The following is a 20,038-nucleotide window of genomic DNA, read 5'->3' as shown; positions in this document are numbered from 1 at the left end:
TTTAGTGGCTTTGTGCCATTCGAATGGTGTATTCTTGTGTTGTTTTGCTTTGTCCTGGTTGTGTACGTGCGTTTTTAACGTGTGTACGGTGTGTACTTTGGCCATTTGGTTGTACAGTGCTGTCCTTGTGTGTGGCTTGGTACGACTCGTACATGCGCGATGTTGTGTGAAGGTGCTGGTGTTGGGGCCTGGGGTACGCTCCATACGTCTGCGGGTGAGGGTACGGTTCGTACATACACGGGGGTACGACACGTACACGGGTGGGGGTACGACTCGAACGTACAGGGGTGTACATACACGGGGGGTGCGACACGTACACGGGTGTACATACACGGGGGTTCGACACGTACAGGGGTGTACATACACGGGGGTGCGACACGGGTGTACATACACGGGGGGTTCTACACGTACACGGGTGTACATACACGGGTGGGGGTACGACACGTACACGGGTGTACAGACATGGGGGGTTCGACACGTACACGGGTGTACATACACGGGGGGGGTTCGACACGTACACGGGTGTACATACACGGGGGTTTGACTCGAACGTACAGGGGTGTACATACACGGGGGGTGCGACACGTACACGGGTGTACATACACGGGGGTTCGACACGTACAGGGGTGTACATACACGGGGGGTGCGACACGTACACGGGTGTACATACACGGGGGTTCGACACGTACAGGGGTGTACATACACGGGGAGTGCAACACGTACACGGGTGTACATACACGGGGGGTTCTACACGTACACGGGTGTACATACACGGGTTGGGGTACGACACGTACACGGGTGTACATACACGGGGGGTTCAACACGTACACGGGTGTACATACACGGGTGGGGGTACGACACGTACACGGGTGTACATACACAGGGGGTTCGACACGTACACGGGTGTACATACACGGGAGGGTTCGACACGTACACGGGTGTACATACACGGGGGGTTCGACTCGAACGTACGGGGGTGTACATACACGGGGGTGCAACACGTACACGGGTGTACATACATGGGGGGTTCGACACGTACAGGGGTGTACATACACGGGGGTGCGACACGTACACGGGTGTACATACACGGGGGTGCAACACGTACACGGGTGTACATACACGGGGGTTTGACACGTACGGGGGTGTACATACACGGGGGGTGCGACACGTACACGGGTGTACATACTCGGGGGGTTCGACACGTACAGGGGTGTACATACACGGGGGTGCGACACGTACAGGGGTGTACATACACGGGTGGGGGTACGACACGTACAGGGGTGTACATACACGGGGGTGACGACTCGAACGTACACAGGTGTAAATACACGGGTGGGGGTACGACACATACAGGGGTGTACATACACGGGGGGTGCGACACGTACACGGGTGTACATACACGGGGGTTCGACACGTACAGGGGTGTACATACACGGGGAGTGCGACACGTACACGGGTGTACATACACGGGGGGTTCTACACGTACACGGGTGTACATACACGGGTTGGGGTACGACACGTACACGGGTGTACATACACGGGGGGGTTCAACACGTACACGGGTGTACATACACGGGTGGGGGTACGACACGTACACGGGTGTACATACACAGGGGGTTCGACACGTACACGGGTGTACATACACGGGAGGGTTCGACACGTACACGGGTGTACATACACGGGGGGTTCGACTCGAACGTACGGGGGTGTACATACACGGGGGTGCAACACGTACACGGGTGTACATACATGGGGGGTTCGACACGTACAGGGGTGTACATACACGGGGGTGCGACACGTACACGGGTGTACATACACGGGGGTGCGACACGTACACGGGTGTACATACACGGGGGTTTGACACGTACGGGGGTGTACATACACGGGGGGTGCGACACGTACACGGGTGTACATACTCGGGGGGTTCGACACGTACAGGGGTGTACATACACGGGGGTGCGACACGTACAGGGGTGTACATACACGGGTGGGGGTACGACACGTACAGGGGTGTACATACACGGGGGTGACGACTCGAACGTACACAGGTGTAAATACACGGGTGGGGGTACGACACATACAGGGGTGTACATACACGGGGGGTTCGACACGTACACGGGTGTACATACACGGGTGGGGGTACGACACGTACACGGGTGTACATACACGGGGGGTTCGACACGTACACGGGTGTACATACACGGGGGGTCCGACACGTACACGAGTGTACATTCACGGGGGGGTTCGACACGTACACGGGTGTACATACACGGGGGTTCGACTTGAACGTATGGGGGCTGGGGGGGTCGGCGCGTACATACGGGGGCTGGGGGGGTGTTCGGCACGTATGCGGGCACATGTCTCCATGGTTGCTATGGAAGTTCGTTGCGGACGGTGTTTTTTCCATCCGGTTGTAACATCGGACGCACGGGATGGATCGTAATTCCGCGGTCGGACTTCACTTTTCACATTTGTACGATAAATCGTCCGTGGACGTGTTGGACACATTTTCCGACCCGAGGACGTGTGGGGAATAATTCCCAATGCGATTCGTATGGACTTTTTACCATGCGAATCGTAATTGCCAGTTTGTACGGCACTTGTACGATTTGTACTGTAAAAAGACCGGATACGAGTCGTACGGGGAATTTTTTTACCGGATCGTGATCGGCACCTATATATAGGGAATCTATTAGGCTTTATCACAGCCATATTATGGCTGGAAAAAAAGCCTATTTTGAAAGAAGGATTGACGATGCTGAGAATACTAGTAAGGAAATCTTTCGCATCGTTAAGGAGTTTGTCTCCCCTACTTCGATCCTGCCCTCACATTCTCATACTGAATTCTGGGTTTGCCAACTCGCAATCTTTTTTACCACTAAAATCAAATCTATACAAGATACATTTTCCCCTATGAGTCTTGTATCCACACCTGAGACTAGGCCGGCCCTGCTTCCATCTGGGGTGGTGGAAGGTCCTTCTCTCTCTGAATTTCCACTTCTATCATCTTCAGCCTCTCTCGATCTCCTTACTCAGCTGAAATTTGGCTCCCCGCAGGATCCTTGCCCTGCAAAATGTCTTGGGCGAGTAGCACCTGCCTTGAACCCCTTGCTCAACCCGGTGCTCAATATGTCCCTGAGCACGGGAGTTGTCCCCCAAGCCTGGAAGCACGCCTTGATCCTGCCGCTAGTTAAGAAGCCCAATCTGGAGCCACTAATTCACGCCAATTATAGGCCTATCTCCCTCCTCCCTGCTCTGGCAAAGGTGGTTGAGAAGCATGTGCATGCCTCCCTTTCCACCTTCATCGAGAGCAATAATATCTTACACAATACTTAATCGGGTTTTCATGCGAATATGAGCACGGAGACCGCTCTTCTTGAAATCACCGATGCCATCAGGGAGGTATTAGACACTGGAGGAAAGGCCATCCTGGTAATGCTGGATTTGTCGGCGGCCTTTGACACTGTTTCCCATGACGGTCTCCTTTCAAGACTCTGGGAGATCGGATTGCGGGGAACGGTGTTGAACTGGTTTAAGTCATTTCTGACCAGCCGCCGGCAAACGGTCTGGGCGCCACCTTTTTCCGCCGAGATGCCGCCATTGGAGGTTGGGGTGCCCCAGGGTTCCATCTTAAGCCCCACCCTTTTTAATATCTATATGGCTCCTCTGGCGGCAGTGGCGGAATCGTTTGGTGCCCAGATCATATCCTACGCTGACGACACCCAGCTCCTCTTTACCTGTGCTAATTGCTCAGACTTTGACGGCCTGCGGATCAGAGATTGTTTGGGGGCTGTTTTTGACTGGTTTCAACAGCACAGTCTTAAATGTAATTCCGATAAATCGGAACTGCTCTTCTTTGAGTGTTCCCCTGACCCCAGATGGAAGGCTTGGTGGCCCCCCGATATGTTTCCACCGGCAGATGTTTCGTCTAAGGCTAAAAATCTTGGTTTTCAGATTGATGATGGTCTTTCCTTCAGACCTCAGATCCGTGGGCTTGCGGGAAAATGTTTTGGCATCTTGAAGATGTTGCGCAAGTTTCTTCCGCTGTTGTCCTTGCAGCATAGAAAGATCACTGTGCAGGCCCTGATAGGCTCTCGCCTTGACTATGCGAATGTGCTCTATCTGGGACTGCCTAAATTTCTCCTTTCACGTCTGCAGATTGTGCAGAATTCCGCTGCAAGAGCCATTTATGGTCTTCAGCTCTCCGCTAAAAAGTCTGCATTGGCTCCCTATGTCTAAAAGGATCACCTTTAAGGCATTAACCTTTGCCTTCAAAGCACTTCATCAGGTAGGGCCCAAATACATCAGGAAGCGCTTGGCTTTCTATGTTCCTAGCAGAACTTTGAGATCTACATCTTTGTCCATGGCCTCTGTCCCTTCCATCAGACTGGCTAGAGTTGGAGGTCGCTCCTTCCGTCTTCTGGCGCCTCAACGCCTGTCTCCTGTCTCCTGTCTCCTTGAGGAAAGCCAATAATGTATTGACTTTCAGGAAGGAGCTGAAGTCATGGCTCTTTGCCCAGTAATCCTTCTGTCTGCTCTCATCTGCCCTGGCCTCACTTCTCGGGTTTTTGTCAAAGCGCCGGAACACTCTTCGGAGTAGCTGTGCACTATAAAAGATCCGAATTAACATAACATAACATAACAGCCCCTAGTGATTTGGGTGAAGCTGAGTGAAAGCCCCTGGTGATCTGAAGCTGAGTGAAAGCTTTTGTTGATCTGTGAGGCTGAATGAAACCTCTAGTGACGTGAAGTTGAGTAAAAGCCCCTGGTGATCTTGGTGAAGCTAAGTAAAATCCCCTAGTGATCTGCTTGAAGCTGAGTGAAAGCCCCTGGTTGTCTCGGCGTAGCTGAGTGAAAGCCCCTGGTGGTCTCGGTGAAGCTGAGTGAAAGCCCCTAGTGATCTGAAGCTCAGTGAAAGCCCCTGGTAGTCTTGGTGCAGCTGAGTGAAAGCCCCTAGTGATCTGAAGTCGAGTGAAAGCACCTGGTGATCTTGGTGAAGCTGACTGAAAGCCCCTGGTGATGTGAAGTGGAGTGAAATCCCCTGGTGGTCTTAGTGAAGCTGCGTGAAAGCCTCTGGTGATCTGGGTGAAGCTGAGTGTAATCCTCTGGTGATCTGGGTGAAGCGAGTGAAAGCACCTGGTGGTCTTGGTGAAGCTGAGAGGAAGCCCCTTGTAGTCTGAAACTGGGTGAAAGCCACTGGTGATCTGGGTGAAGCTGAGTGAAAGCCACTGGTGATCTGGGTGAAGCTGAATGTAAGCCTCTGGTGATCAGGGTGAAGCGAGTGAAAGCACCCGGTGGTCTTGGTGAATTTGAGTGAAAGCCCCTGGTTATCTGGATGAAGATGAGAGAAAGCCTCTGGGGATCTGGGTGTAAGCCCCTTGTGAACTGAAAAGGAGTGAAAGCCCCTGGTGATCTGGGTGAAGCTGAGTGAAAGCCCCTGGCGGTCTTGGTGAAGCTGATTGAAAGCCCCTAGTGATCTGGGTCAAGCTGAGCGAACGCCCCAGGCGATCTGGGTCAGGCTGAGTGGAAGACCCTCTTGATCCAAAGCTGAATGAAAGCCCCTTGTGAACTGAAGCTGAGTGGAAGCCCGTGGTGATCTGCATGAAGCTGAGTGGAAGCCCCTGGTGATCTCAGTGAAGCTGAGTGAAAGCCCCTGGTCATCTGAGTGAAACTGAGTAAAAACAACTGGTTGTCTGAAGCTGAATAGGTGATATGGGTGAAGCTGAGTGAAAGCCCCTAGTGGTCTGAAGCAGAGTGAAAGCCCCCGGTGATCAGGATGAAGCTGAATGGGAGCCCCTGGTGACATGGGTGAAACTAAGTGAAAGACCCTTGTGATCCAAAGCTGAATGCAACCCCCTGGTGAGGTGAAGCTGAGTGTACGCCGCTGGTGATCTGGACGAAGCTGAGTGAAAGCCCTTGGTAATCTGGGTGAAACTGAGTGAAAACCCCTGGTTGTCCGAAGCTAAGTGAAAGGTCCTGGGGATCTGAAGCTGAGTTAAAGTGTCTGGTGATCACGATGAAGCTGAGTGGAAACACCTGGTGATCTGGGTGAAGCTGAGTGAAAGCCTCTTGTGATCAGAAACTGAGTGAAAGCCCCTGGTGATCTGGGTGTCGCTGAGTGGGAGCCCCTGGTGGTCTTGGTGAAGCTGAGTGAAAGCCCCTAGGGATTTGGGTGAAATTTAATGAAAACCCCTGGTGATCTGGGTGAAGCTGAGTGAAAGCCCCTTGTGATTCAAAGCTGAATGAAAACCCCTGGTGACGTGAAGCTGAGTGGAAGCCCCTGGTGATCTGTGTGCAGCTGAGTGGAACCCCCTGGTGGTCTTGGTGAAGCTGGGTGGAACCCCTATGTGGTCTTGTTGAAACTGAGTGAAATCCCCTAGTGATCTAGGTGAAGGTGAGTGATCTTGGTGGCGCTGGGACGCCCCGTTGCTGAGGCAGCCATGCGCGCTACAAATCGGACTAATAATAAAACAATAATACTAATGAGGGCCCCTGGTGGTCTTGGTGAAGCTGAGTGAAACAGTGCCGGACTGGGAACCGAAACCGGCCCTTGCAAAGTGCTCGGCGGCCCCCCGGGGGGTTGGGGTGCCGCCGAGCTCTTTGGCAGGGCCTGTTTTCAGACAATTTTGTTACAGGGCCGATTTTGCAGCTATGCTGCAAAACCCGCCCTGTAACAAAAACGGCCCCCAGGGGCCCAAAACCAGCCCCCACCTGTGCGGCCCACCAGGGGATTGCCCGGTGCCCGCTACAGCCAGTCCGGCCCTGAGAGAAAGCCCCTGGTGATCTGAAGCTTAGTTAAAACCCCAAGTGATCTGAAGATGAGTGAAAGCCCCTGGTGATCTGGGTGGAGCTGAGTAAAAGCTCCTGGTGATTTGAAGCTGAATGAAAGCTTTTGTTGATCTGTGTGAAGCTGAGTGAAACCCCTTTGTGATCTGAAGTTGAGTGAAAGCCCCTGGTGATCTTGGTGGCACTGAGTGAAAGCCACTGGTGCTCTCAGTGAAACAGAGTGAAAGACTCTTGTGATCTCGGTGGCACTGATTGAAAGCCCCTGGTGATCTCGGTGAAGCTGAGTGAAAGCCATTGGTAATCTTGGTGAAGCTGAGTGTGTCGCGGCGCATCGCGGCAGCCGCCGAGGAACACTGCAGAAACCGTCGGCGTTCAATGAAAGCAAGAAAGGTTCTCCCTAGTTTGATTTTAGGTCCAAGAGGAAGGGGACAGAGGCAAGCAAAAATAGCAAAAAGACCTCTAGCTGACCTATATTTCTTTTAGTTGTAGCCAATAGCTTAAAGGTTCCCCACAACAAGAAAACATTTTATAACTTGATAGAAGTAAGATACATATAACAATAGCTTTCAATCACTGTGATTTTTTATTTACATTTTTTATATGTATGTTTTATTTTTTCATTTTCAAAACAGAAAGATTTTTTTATATATTATAACTTTTCTTTTATAGGCACATAAGATTCTCTACTAAGAACATTGAATAATGCAATTCATTTGCATAGCATAAGAAATCCAAGTGTGACCATGGAATGAATCAGAAACTGCTACTAATATACCCCAGCACACTCACCCATAACCACAACATACTCACTCAATATCTTACCATTCATTCTTACTAACATACACAATATAAAAATTCAAAATACAATTTAACAAAAGTCAATGGGGGTCCAGTTGTGGAAAAGAGAAACATAAGTTTTTTGAATGAATATCGTTTCATGAATACTTTTCTTAGTTTGTCAGGGTGTGTTGAAATCCCTATACGTTCTTTTTTGTCCTATGAATTACTGACAATTCTCTAATATCGTCTTCACTGAGCGGGTCCCCAAATGGTGTTGCCTCAATAATTGCCTCAGGGAAAAACCACACTTCCCATGAGGCACCGAGCAGAAGACGCATGTGATGTCATCACGCTCCCGGAAGCCAATATGAGGGCTTCCAGGGCACCGGATGGTGCCGTTGATTCCTGTGGACTCCCGGACCTGAAGAACGCCAGGAGGGCTGGTAGGGGTGCCTGGAGCACCAAACATTCTTGCAACTTTCTGAATTTTCTGATAGCCTCTGCAGCTTCTTTCACGCTATATACACGTTCGTCACAGACCACGCCCCGTTGGACGAGCTGGCATCGGCTCTTGCGGGGCGCTTCGTGTGACATCATGTGATTGTGTTTGTTCCTGGCGGATGCTTTAACATAGCGGTATTCATTGGCTGCAATAACTCATCCTCCAAGACCCGGTCGCTTGCATTTCCAGCGGCTGATGGGATAAGCTTTTGTTATGCCTCATTGACCTTTTGCATGACATCATTCCCTGTGTTTGCCGAGGGGATACATCGGCCTCATTGTGGGGTTGAGAACCATTCGCCTTTCCAGTTTGAATATTTACTTTGTTCTTTGACGAAAGGCCAAGAGTGCTGGTAGTTTCCTTTCTTTTATGTGCACAAAACATTATCGCTTAACAAAGTACCTACATAAGGTCCAGGCTGTTGTTGGTAAACCTTAATTCAGCTAGCGCATATAAGGTGTTCATGTTCTACAAAGGGTGAAGTGCCATTGCCTTGGCTTGTTTTCTTTTGTTTCCACATCAGGGAAAAAGCGTAGCAAGTCCGGGTGGTCGCTCCGCTCCTCCTCCCCTGTTTAACGGCACCTATGAGCGTATAGGTATGTGGTATTCGGTGGTTACACTACAGTACTGGCAGTGAGAATTGTCGCAGACTGTTTTCTGATGCATGTGTTCCTTTCATAGGTTGCTAGTTGCTGCACTCCACTCTTGTATTCCGGTTCACGGATATCCGCACTGTTCTTTTCCTTTACAGTTATAGTGCGAGGCGTACTATATATATGTATATATAAGGATACATAGTAGTCTCTGTGTGTTTTGGGAATAAGTTGTGTATATTCATAGTGCCTTACTCTCGTTACAGGTCTCCCTCCCTGCTGTCCCCATCCTTTCCTTCCCTCACTTGATCACTCCAGTGAGTCTGTTAGTTCACTAAGACCATGGGGCTATCAAGCGGTGGAACCCATTGAGCATCGTAAGACTCCGAGGATTCAAGGCCCTGACAGAGTGAAAGCCTCTTGTGATCTGGGTGGCACTGATTGAAAGCCCCTGGTGATCTCGGTGAAGCTGAGTGAAAGCCACTGGTGATCTTGGTGAAGCTGAGTGAAAAGCCCCTGGGGATCTAAAGCTGAGTGAAAACCCTTGGTGGTCTTGGTGAAGCCGAGTAAAAGACCCCTGTGATCTGAGTGAAGCTGAGTGAAAGCCCCTGGTGCTCTTGGTGAAGATGAGTGAAAGCCCATGGTGATCTGATGCTGAGTGAAAGCCTCTGGTGATCTGTGTTAGGCAGAGTGAAAGCCTCTGGTAATCTGAAGCTGATTGACACCCCCTGGTGGTCCAAGTGAAGCTGGTTGAAAGCCCCTGGTGATCTTGGTGATGGTGATTTAAAGCCTGTGGTGATCTGGGTGAAGCTGAGTGAAAGCCCCTGGTGAACTTGGTGGCAATGAGTGAAAGCCACTGGTGATCTCAGTGAAGCTGAGTGAAAGCCTCTGGTGATCTGTGTGAGGCTGAGTAAAATACTCTGGTAGTCTGAAGCTGATTGAAAGCCCCTGGTGGTCCTAGTGAAGCTGAGTGAAAGCCCCTAGTGATCTTAGTGAAGCTGAGTAAAAGCCCCTGGTGATCTTGGTGACGTTGATTGAAAGCCCCTGGTGATCTGGGTGAAGCTGAGTGAAAGCCCCTGGTGGTCAAGGTGAAGCTGAGTAAAAGCTCCTGGTGATCGGGGTGAAGCTGAGTGAATGCACCTGCTAATCTGGGTGAAGCTGAGTGAAAGCGCCTGGTGATCTGGGTGAGGCTGAGTGAAAGCCCCTGGTGATCTGGGTGAAGCTGAGTGAAAGCCCCTTGTTATCTGGGTGAAGCTGAATGGAAGCCCTGGTGACATGGGTGAAGCTGAGTGAAAGCCCCTGGTGATCTGGGTGAAACTGAGTGAAAACCCCTGGTTGTCTGAACCTAAGTGGAAGCCCCTGGTGATCTCGGTGAAGCAAAGTGAAAGCTCCTGGGGATCTGAGTTAAAGTGCCTGGTGATCACGATGAAGCTGAGTGGAAACCCCTGGTGATCTGGGTGAAGCTGAATGAAAGCCCCTGGTGGTCTTGGTGAAGCTGAGTGAAAGCATCTGGTGGTCTGGATAAAGCTGAGTGAAAGCCCCTTGTGATCAGTAACTGAGTGAAACTGAGTGAAAGCCCCTGGTGATCTAGGTATAGCTGAGTGGGAGCCCTTGGTGGTCTTGGTGAAGCTGAGTGAAAACCCCTAGGGATCTGGGTGAAATTTAATTAAAACCCCCGGTGATCTGGGTGAAGCTGAGTGAAAGCCCCTTGTGATCCAAAGCTGAATGAAAAGCCTCTAGTGACGTGAAGCTGAGTGGAAGCCCCTGGTGATCTGCGTGAAGCGGAGTGGAAGCCCCTGGTGATCTGTGTGAAGCTGAGTAAAAGCCTCTTGTGATCCAAAGCTGAATGAAACCCCCTGGTGAGGTGAAGCTGAGTGGAAGCCCCTGTGATCTGCGTGAAGCTGAGTGAAAGCCCCTGGTGATCTGGGTGAAACTGAGTGAAAACCCCTGGTTGTCTGAACCTAAGTGGAAGCCCCTGGTGATCTCGGTGAAGCAAAGTGAAAGCTCCTGGGGATCTGAGTTAAAGTGCCTGGTGATCACGATGAAGCTGAGTGGAAACCCCTGGTGATATGGGTGAAGCTGAATGAAAGCCCCTGGTGGTCTTGGTGAAGCTGAGTGAAAGCATCTGGTGGTCTGGGTGAAGCTGAGTGAAAGCCCCTTGTGATCAGTAACTGAGTGAAACTGAGTGAAAGCCCCTGGTGATCTAGGTATAGCTGAGTGGGAGCCCTTGGTGGTCTTGGTGAAGCTGAGTGAAAGCCCCTAGGGATCTGGGTGAAATTTAATTAAAACCCCCGGTGATCTGGGTGAAGCTGAGTGAAAGCCCCTTGTGATCCAAAGCTGAATGAAAGCCCCTGGTAACATTAAGCTAAATGGAAGCCCAAGCCCCTGGTGATCTGTGTGCAGCTGAGTGAAACCCCCTGGTGGTCTTGTGTTCCAAAGCTGAATAAAAAGCCTCTAGTGACGTGAAGCTGAGTGGAAGCCCCTGGTGATCTGCGTGAAGCGGAGTGGAAGCCCCTGGTCATCTGTGTGAAGCTGAGTAAAAGCCTCTTGTGATCCAAAGCTGAATGAAACCCCCTGGTGAGGTGAAGCTGAGTGGAAGTCCCTGTGATCTGCGTGAAGCTGAGTGAAAGCCCCTGGTGATCTGGGTGAAACTGAGTGAAAACCCCTGGTTATCTGAACCTAAGTGGAAGCCCCTGGTGATCTCGGTGAAGCAAAGTGAAAGCTCCTGGGGATCTGAGTTAAAGTGCCTGGTGATCACGATGAAGCTGAGTGGAAACCCCTGGTGATCTGGGTGAAGCTGAATGAAAGCCCCTGGTGGTCTTGGTGAAGCTGAGTGAAAGCATCTGGTGGTCTGGGTGAAGCTGAGTGAAAGCCCCTTGTGATCAGAAACTGAGTGAAACTGAGTGAAAGCCCCTGGTGATCTGGGTATAGCTGAGTGGGAGCCCTTGGTGGTCTTGGTGAAGCTGAGTGAAAGCCCCTAGGGATCTGGGTGAAATTTAATTAAAACCCCCGGTGATCTGGGTGAAGCTGAGTGAAAGCCCCTTGTGATCCAAAGCTGAATGAAAGCCCCTGGTAACATTAAGCTAAGTGGAAGCCCAAGCCCCTGGTGATCTGTGTGCAGCTGAGTGAAACCCCCGGTGGTCTTGGTGAAGCTGAGTGGAAGCCCCATGTGGTCTTGTTGAAACTGAGTGAAATCCCCTAGTGATCTAGGTGAAGCTGAGTTAAAGCCCCTAGTGATCTGGGTGTAGCTGAGTGAGAGCCCCTGGTGGTCTGTGTGAGGCAGAGTATAAGCCTCTGGTATTCTGAAGCTAATTGAAAGCCCCTGTTGGTCCCAGTGAAGCTGAGTGGAAGCCCCTGGTGATCTCAGTGAAGCTGAGTGAAAGCCCCTGGTCATCTGAGTGAAGCTCAGTAAAAAACACTGGTTGTCTGAAGCTGGTGATATGGGTGAAGCTGAGTGAAAGCCCCTGGTGGTCTGAAGCAGATTGAAAGCCCCCAGTGATCAGGATGAAGCTGAATGGAAGCCCCTGGTGACATGGGTGAAACTGAGTGAAAGACCCTGGTGGTCTTGGTGAAGCTGAGTGAAATCCTATGGTGATCTGGTTGACGCTGAAAGAAAGCCCCTTGTGATCTGAAACTGAATGAAAGCCACTGGTGATCTGGGTGAAGGTGAGTGAAAGCCCCTGGTGGTCTAGGTGAAGCCGAGTGAAATCCCCTTGTGATCCAAAGCTGAATGAAAGCCCCTAGTGACGTGAAGCTGAGTGGAAGCCCATGGTGATCTGCGTGAAGCTGAGTGGAAGCCCCTGGTGAGCTATGTGAAGCTGAGTGAAAGCCTCTTGTGATCCAAAGCGGAATGAAACCCCCTGGTGAGGTGAAGATTAAGTGGAAGCCCCTGTGATCTGCATGAAGCTGAGTGTAAGCCTCTGGTGATCTGGATGAAGCTGATTGAAAGCCCTTGGTGATCTGGGTGAAACTGAGTGAAAACCCCTAGTTGTCTGATGCTAAGTGGAAGCCCCTGGTGATCTGGGTGAAGCTACGTGAAAGCTCCTGGGGATCTGAAGCTGAGTTAGAGTGCCTGGTAATCACGATGAAGCTGAGTGGAAACCCCTGGTTGTAGGTGAGTAGGATCTGCTTCTTATGGTTACCCACACTTTTTGCTGCTGTAACACTGTTTTTTTACTTTAGTTGTCTGGGGCCCCGCTATTCAGGACCCCAGCCTAGCTGCTTCCTCCCTAAATTGATTCCTAGTACCTTAGGTACACAACAGATTGGATTCTGAGGTGCCCTTATAAGTCCCTAGTATATGGTATACTATGTACCCAGGGCATAGGTACCCCAGAGGCCTACCAGGGGCTGAAGCATGTATTATGCCACCCCTGGGAAGCCCTCCAAAATGACACCACAGGTCTGCTACTGCAGCCTGGGTAAGGGGGTGCATGTATCCCTTACTGAGATATAGGATCACTATATCTCACCTATCACTGCACATAGAAACCTATCAGTCACCCCTATGGCAGGCCTTATCAATCCTGAAGGCAGGGTGCTTGGTTTTGTGTGAGAGGGTGCCCATGCATGAGCAGAGCCCCTCTGCAGCCTTTGGAATCTCTTCTCCGGGATTGTCTGTGATGCAGCCTGACCATATACTTTTAAGTGCATTATACTCAAACGGTAAATGCTATTTTTGGACTGGCTGCACGGAAACATGTCGTGTTTGGTGTCAAACACCTTGGAATCATACACCCACACCAGTAACTGGTGTGGGAGTATGATCCCACCCTTCTAGAGGGAGAGACATGACAGCACCAGCTTAAAAGAGCCCTGGCATCCCAAAATGGATGCTGCAGCCACATACACGAGTCTGGCCTCCTGCTGCTGACCGAAACTCCAGCAAGGGAGGCCTGGGCAATAGGTTTCCTGTCACAGGGAGGTGTTACCACCTCCCAGACAGGCCTTAGTGGATTAGGTCTGGGTGGGAGCACTCCGGGAGTGCTTTGAAGTCCTGCAATGGGGGCACATTTGGTGTCCCTGTGCATAGTCCAGCTCAAACCGGTTGCAGGGGCTACCAGCCCCTGCTCTGGCACGAAACTGGACACAGGAAATGGGTGTAGCCACCCCTCTTTCCAAACCCTCCCATAGGTCCCCTGAGTTAGTCCAACCCCTTCCTTGGGTATAAAGAAGGAACCTCTCTAACCAGAACTTTAGATATCCCTGGACGAAACTCTGAAACTGAATCCTGGAACTTCGACGATCTGTTCAATGCTAGATGACTGAAGAATCTCCCTTGGAGTAAAGGAGTTACTCCCCTGCTTGGCAGGCACCAAAGACGCATCTGTCCGGTCTGCATCTCCGAAGCTCCTGCCAGACGCCAAAGACTTTGCAACCCTTGGACACCATACACATTTGCAAGTGCATCAGCTTCTCGATGTCCCTTGAGGCTGTGCATTGGGTTACTTGTAGCCCAGAACCCGAGCAGAGAATCCACCAAAGATTGTCGGCCTACCCACTCCGTGTGACCCGTGGGCCGTCATTTTGTGATTCCTCTCGAGGTCCCTTCATGATCCCTGGTCTGTTGACTGGTGGGTCCCTGTGAAGGTAACTCTGACTTTCCTTGGGCTTCCCTCATTGCTCCAGAAGTGCCCTCACTCCTCCTAGCTGGGGGCGTCCCTCGGACCTTGCTGGTCCGCACCGAAGCATCTTTCTCCTTTCCGTGTGGGTTGCTGTCACCAAGGCTTGTTGTGTCCAATCCGGGCACCGACGCTGCAGCACTCCACATCCTTTTAGGGCCAGCTCGAATCCAGCTCCTGGTTGTCCTCGACCCCTCCTGGTCCTCGTGGCTGAAGAGTCAAGCTTCCCATCATCTCACCTGAAGCACCCGACATCGGTGGGCATTCGTCTATAGTGCCCCTGGTCACTGGCAAGTGACCCAAACTCTGTACCCTCTGCTTTCAGGTTCTTCACATCTCCGATCCAGGCTTGGATCTCTTCGGACACTTCGCATCTTCCCGGCAGCAGCACTTCTTCGCCAGCGGCCATTGAAAACGATGACGCGACCAGACACCATTTGACACCTATGCATCCGGCTTCCCTGGGTGAGGTAACTCTAGTACTCCGGTGCTCCCGTGGGTGTTGACCCTAGAACTGTCTAAGTCCAAGAGGGTTTGGTCCTAGTCCATTCCTAAGTGTCATTTAACTCTATAAATCTAACCGCGACGTTCCCCGTAGAAGCTAACAGGAGCTCGCGGCTGTGTTCTCACACTGCAAACGGCCCCCGTGGGTCCCCTGTGTCACTACCTTGGGTGGTTCCTTGGGGTCCCAGCGATTCTACAGCCTCTAGGCCTTGTGTCTAGTCAAGTTGTGGTTCTTGTACCACTTTCTTAGTATATGATTTGGTCCGCCCCTAGGGCCTAACGTGTATTTGTGCTGCTTTACTGTAATATTTGAAGTGTAACTTATGTGCTTTTACCTCTAGCCTCATAAAGAGACTAGTAGGGTGTGTTTAGGAATAACTATATATATTTTATATATATAACTGGTGTGGTCTCCTTTCATTTAGCCACTCAAGAGATTATAGACTGGGAAAAGAAGCTGCTTTACATTCCTTCAAGACTTAGTCTGAAGGCTGCTCTCCATAGCTACCACTAGGATAGCTTTCAAATAAGGTTGTCTTTAACCTATCATCAATAAGGGGTTGTTTGGACTGGTGCAAGGGGCCCACTATAACTAGTAGACAGCATATACCAGGCCAACTTCTCACACTGGTGATCTGGGTGAAGCTAAATGAAAGCCCCTGACAGTCTTGGTGAACCTGAGTGAAAGCCTATGGTGGTCCTAGTGAAACTGGTTGAAAGTCTCTGCTGATCTTGGTGAAGCTGAGTGGCTATCTTGGCTCTTTCTGTTTCTGGTCTTCTCCGCGGGTGCTGGGTGGCAACAGCGCCGTGGGGGTACTTGCTTTTCTCTCCCATCCCTTCCCAGTCTGGCATACGAGGTGCCGCTGGGTATTTGGGGATAGAAACAGTGGCCATCTTGGGAGGAGTCTGAGCACGCCGGTCAGCGGACCAGCGTTGCGGCTCTACTTCCATCCCACCTGCACGACTATAAATTTGAGGCGTTTTGTTTTCCGCGCAGCGGACGCGCGTGGTGGGCGCGCCTATTTCGCGCTGAAGGAGCGCCAAAGGAAAGCCCATCTGCGCCCGTCAGCATCCCGGATTGCGGACGGTTGCGGACGTTGGCATTTCTGCTCCTTGGGTGTTCTCTGCTTTTTGACACCATGCGCGTCTACTCTTTTTCTGAGCTCCTCTCTTTTCGGGGCAAGGCGGCTAACTGCCGCTGCGTCTTTCCTGGCAGGCGGGCATTGAAGAAGAGCTGTCCCGGATGTGGCTGGCGTCTGACCGGACCTAACGCAGTTTCTCCCGCGATACTGCCCACTCACCACTCATGCTTTCTCCTTAATACCAGGTCCCTTAGCAGACATTCTTTGGATATTTACAACCTGCTATCGGAGTCTACGCCGCACTGCCTTTTTCTAACTGAGACCTGGCTGGGGGAGAGCTCTGGCCCTGATCTAGCCAATGCCGTTCCTGCAGATTATATCATCATCAGGACAGACAGGGTTGCAGGTAGAGGTGGCGGGGTGGCCATGGTGGTTGACAAGCGCTTTTCCTGTGCGACTTTTCCGATTGAGAATATCGCGGGATATGAGTCCCTCGGTTTCACCCTGTCCTTGTCCCCTCACCAAGCCTGTGTCGGGCTTTTAATACATAGAGCTCCGGGACCATTAGGTCTTTTTTTCGAGGAATTGCAGGCTGCGCTTTCCGTACTCTGCCTAAAATCTGAACACTGCATACTGTTGGGAGATTTTAATCTCCACATGGACAAGCGCAACGATACAGACGTTCTTAAATTGTGGGATATTACAGCCGCTTTGGGTTTGTCACCGTACATCTCTGCTCCCACACACAACAAAGGTCATATCCTCGACCAAGTTTTCTCTACCACATTGATTAACATGCTTCCCCCGGCCCAAGTATTGTGGTACGACCACTTTTTAATAAATTTTCATATTCCCTCTACCACCGTGACTTCCATAAGATCGTTTGAAGCCTCCAGAAGGACAGCACGGGCATTTCACCGGGTGTCCTCTGAAATGCTGACACTTGCTCACTCCCTCCACCCCTGTCAGATATCCGGCAGTCTAGAGAAGGATCTGGATCTGCTACAGAGGTGGCTTGTAGATAGATTTGAGGAGCTAGCTCCTGGGAAAACTCCCAGCAAATTCTGCCGGCGCGCTTCTGCCCCATGGTTTACTCCCTCTCTCGGTGAGATGCGACGAGAGTGTAAGAAAGCCGAAAGGGCATGGCGTCGCCTTTATGATCCCATGGATAAGACTAAATATAGGGAAGCTATTAGGCTTTATCACAGCCATATTATGGCTGGAAAAAAAGCCTATTTTGAAAGAAGGATTGACGATTCTGAGAATACTAGTAAGGAAATCTTTCGCATCGTTAAGGAGTTTGTCTCCCCTACTTCGATCCTGCCCTCACATTCCCATACTGAATTCTGGGTTGGCCAGCTCGCAATCTTTTTTACCACTAAAATCAAATCTATACAAGATACATTTTCCCCTATGAGTCTTGTATCCACACCTGAGACTAGGCCGGCCCTGCTTCCATCTGGGGTGGTGGAAGGTCCTTCTCGCTCTGAATTTCCACTTCTATCATCTTCAGCCTCTCTCGATCTCCTTACTCAGCTGAAATCTGGCTCCCCGCAGGATCCTTGCCCTGCAAAATGTCTTGGGCGAGTAGCACCTGCCTTGAACCCCTTGCTCAACCCGGTGCTCAATATGTCCCTGAGCACGGGAGTTGTCCCCCAAGCCTGGAAGCACGCCTTGATCCTGCCGCTAGTTAAGAAGCCCAATCTGGACCCACTAATTCACGCCAATTATAGGCCTATCTCCCTCCTCCCTGCTCTGGCAAAGGTGGTTGAGAAGCATGTGCATGCCTCCCTTTCCACCTTCATCGAGAGCAATAAAATCTTGCACGATACTCAATCGGGTTTTCATGCGAATATGAGCACGGAGACCGCTCTTCTTGAAATCACCGATACCATCAGGGAGGTATTAGACACTGGAGGAAAGGCCATCCTGGTAATGCTGGATTTGTCGGCGGCCTTTGACACTGTTTCCCATGACGGTCTCCTTTCAAGACTCTGGGAGATCGGATTGCGGGGAATGGTGTTGAACTGGTTTAAGTCATTTCTGACCATCCGCCGGCAAACGGTCTGGGCGCCACCTTTTTCTGCCGAGATGCCGCCGTTGGAGGTTGGGGTGCCCCAGGGTTCCATCTTAAGCCCCGCCCTTTTTAATATCTATATGGCTCCTCTGGCGGCAGTGGCGGAATCGTTTGGTGCCCAGATCATATCCTACGCTGACGACACCCAGCTCCTCTTTACCTGTGCTAAGGGCTCAGACTTTGTCGGCCTGCGGATCAGAGATTGTTTGGGGGCTGTTTTTGACTGGTTTCAACAGCACAGTCTTAAATGTAATTCTGATAAATCGGAACTGCTCTTCTTTGGGTGTTCCCCTGACCCCAGATGGAAGGCTTGGTGGCCCCCCGATATGTTTCCACCGGCAGATGTTTCGTCTAAGGCTAAAAATCTTGGTTTTCAGATTGATGATGGTCTTTCCTTCAGACCTCAGATCCTTGGGCTTGCGGGAAAATGTTTTGGCATCTTGAAGATGTTGCGCAAGTTTCTTCCGCTGTTGTCCTTGCAGCATAGAAAGATCACTGTGCAGGCCCTGATAGGCTCTCGCCTTGACTATGCGAATGTGCTCTATCTGGGACTGCCTAAATTTCTCCTTTCACGTCTGCAGATCTTCCACTGCAAGAGCCATTTATGGTCTTCAGCTCTCCGCTAAAAAGTCTGCATTGGCTCCCTATGTCTAAAAGGATCACCTTTAAGGCATTAACCTTTGCCTTCAAAGCACTTCATCAGGTAGGGCCCAAATACATCAGGAAGCGCTTGGCTTTCTATGTTCCTAGCAGAACTTTGAGATCTACATCTTTGTCCATGGCCTCTGTCCCTTCCATCAGACTGGCTAGAGTTGGAGGTCGCTCCTTCCGTCTTCTGGCGCCTCAACGCTGGAACTCTTTGCCTGTCTCCTTGAGGAAAGCCGATAATGTATCGACTTTCAGGAAGGAGCTGAATTCATGGCTCTTTGCCCAGTAATCCTTCTGTCTGCTCTCATCTGTCCTGGCCTCACTTCTCGGGTTTTTGTCAAAGCGCCGGGACACTCTTCGGAGTAGCCGTGCGCTATAAAAGATCCGAATTCACATAACATAACATAACAGCCCCTAGTGATTTGGGTGAAGCTGAGTGAAAGCCCCTGGTGATCTGAAGCTGAGTGAAAGCTTTTGTTGATCTGTGAGGCTGAATGAAACCTCTAGTGACGTGAAGTTGAGTAAAAGCCCCTGGTGATCTTGGTGAAGCTAAGTAAAATCTCCTAGTGATCTGCGTGAAGCTGAGTGAAAGCCCCTGGTTGTCTCGGCGTAGCTGAGTGAAAGCCCCTGGTGGTCTCGGTGAAGCTGAGTGAAAGCCCCTAGTGATCTGAAGCTCAGTGAAAGCCCCTGGTAGTCTTGGTGCAGCTGAGTGAAAGCCCCTAGTGATCTGAAGTCGAGTGAAAGCACCTGGTGATCTTGGTGAAGCTGACTGAAAGCCCCATGTGATGTGAAGTGGAGTGAAAGCCCCTGGTGGTCTTAGTGAAGCTGCGTGAAAGCCTCTGGTGATCTGGGTGAAGCTGAGTGTAATCCTCTGGTGATCTGGGTGAAGCGAGTGAAAGCACCTGGTGGTCTTGGTGAAGCTGAGAGGAAGCCCCTTGTAGTCTGAAACTGGGTGAATGCCACTGGTGATCTGGGTGAAGCTGAGTGAAAGCCACTGGTGATCTGGGTGAAGCTGAATGTAAGCCTCTGGTGATCTGGGTGAAACGAGTGAAAGCACCCGGTGGTCTTGGTGAATTTGAGTGAAAGCCCCTGGTTATCTGGATGAAGATGAGAGAAAGCCTCTGGGGATCTGGGTGTAAGCCCCTTGTGAACTGAAAAGGAGTGAAAGCCCCTGGTGATCTGGGTGAAGCTGAGTGAAAGCCCCTGGCTGTCTTGGTGAAGCTGATTGAAAGCCCCCAGTGATCTGGGTCAAGCTGAGCGAACGCCCCAGGCGATCTGGGTCAGGCTGAGTGGAAGACCCTCTTGATCCAAAGCTGAATGAAAGCCCCTTGTGAATTGAAGCTGAGTGGAAGCCCGTGGTGATCTGCATGAAGCTGAGTGGAAGCCCCTGGTGATCTCAGTGAAGCTGAGTGAAAGCCCCTGGTCATCTGAGTGAAACTGAGTAA

The sequence above is a fragment of the Triturus cristatus genome, chromosome 1_1, assembly GCF_964204655.1.
Source record: "Triturus cristatus chromosome 1_1, aTriCri1.1, whole genome shotgun sequence".
Classification (NCBI taxonomy): Eukaryota; Metazoa; Chordata; class Amphibia; order Caudata; family Salamandridae; genus Triturus; species Triturus cristatus.
Note: the sequence above shows the minus strand (reverse complement) of the source record.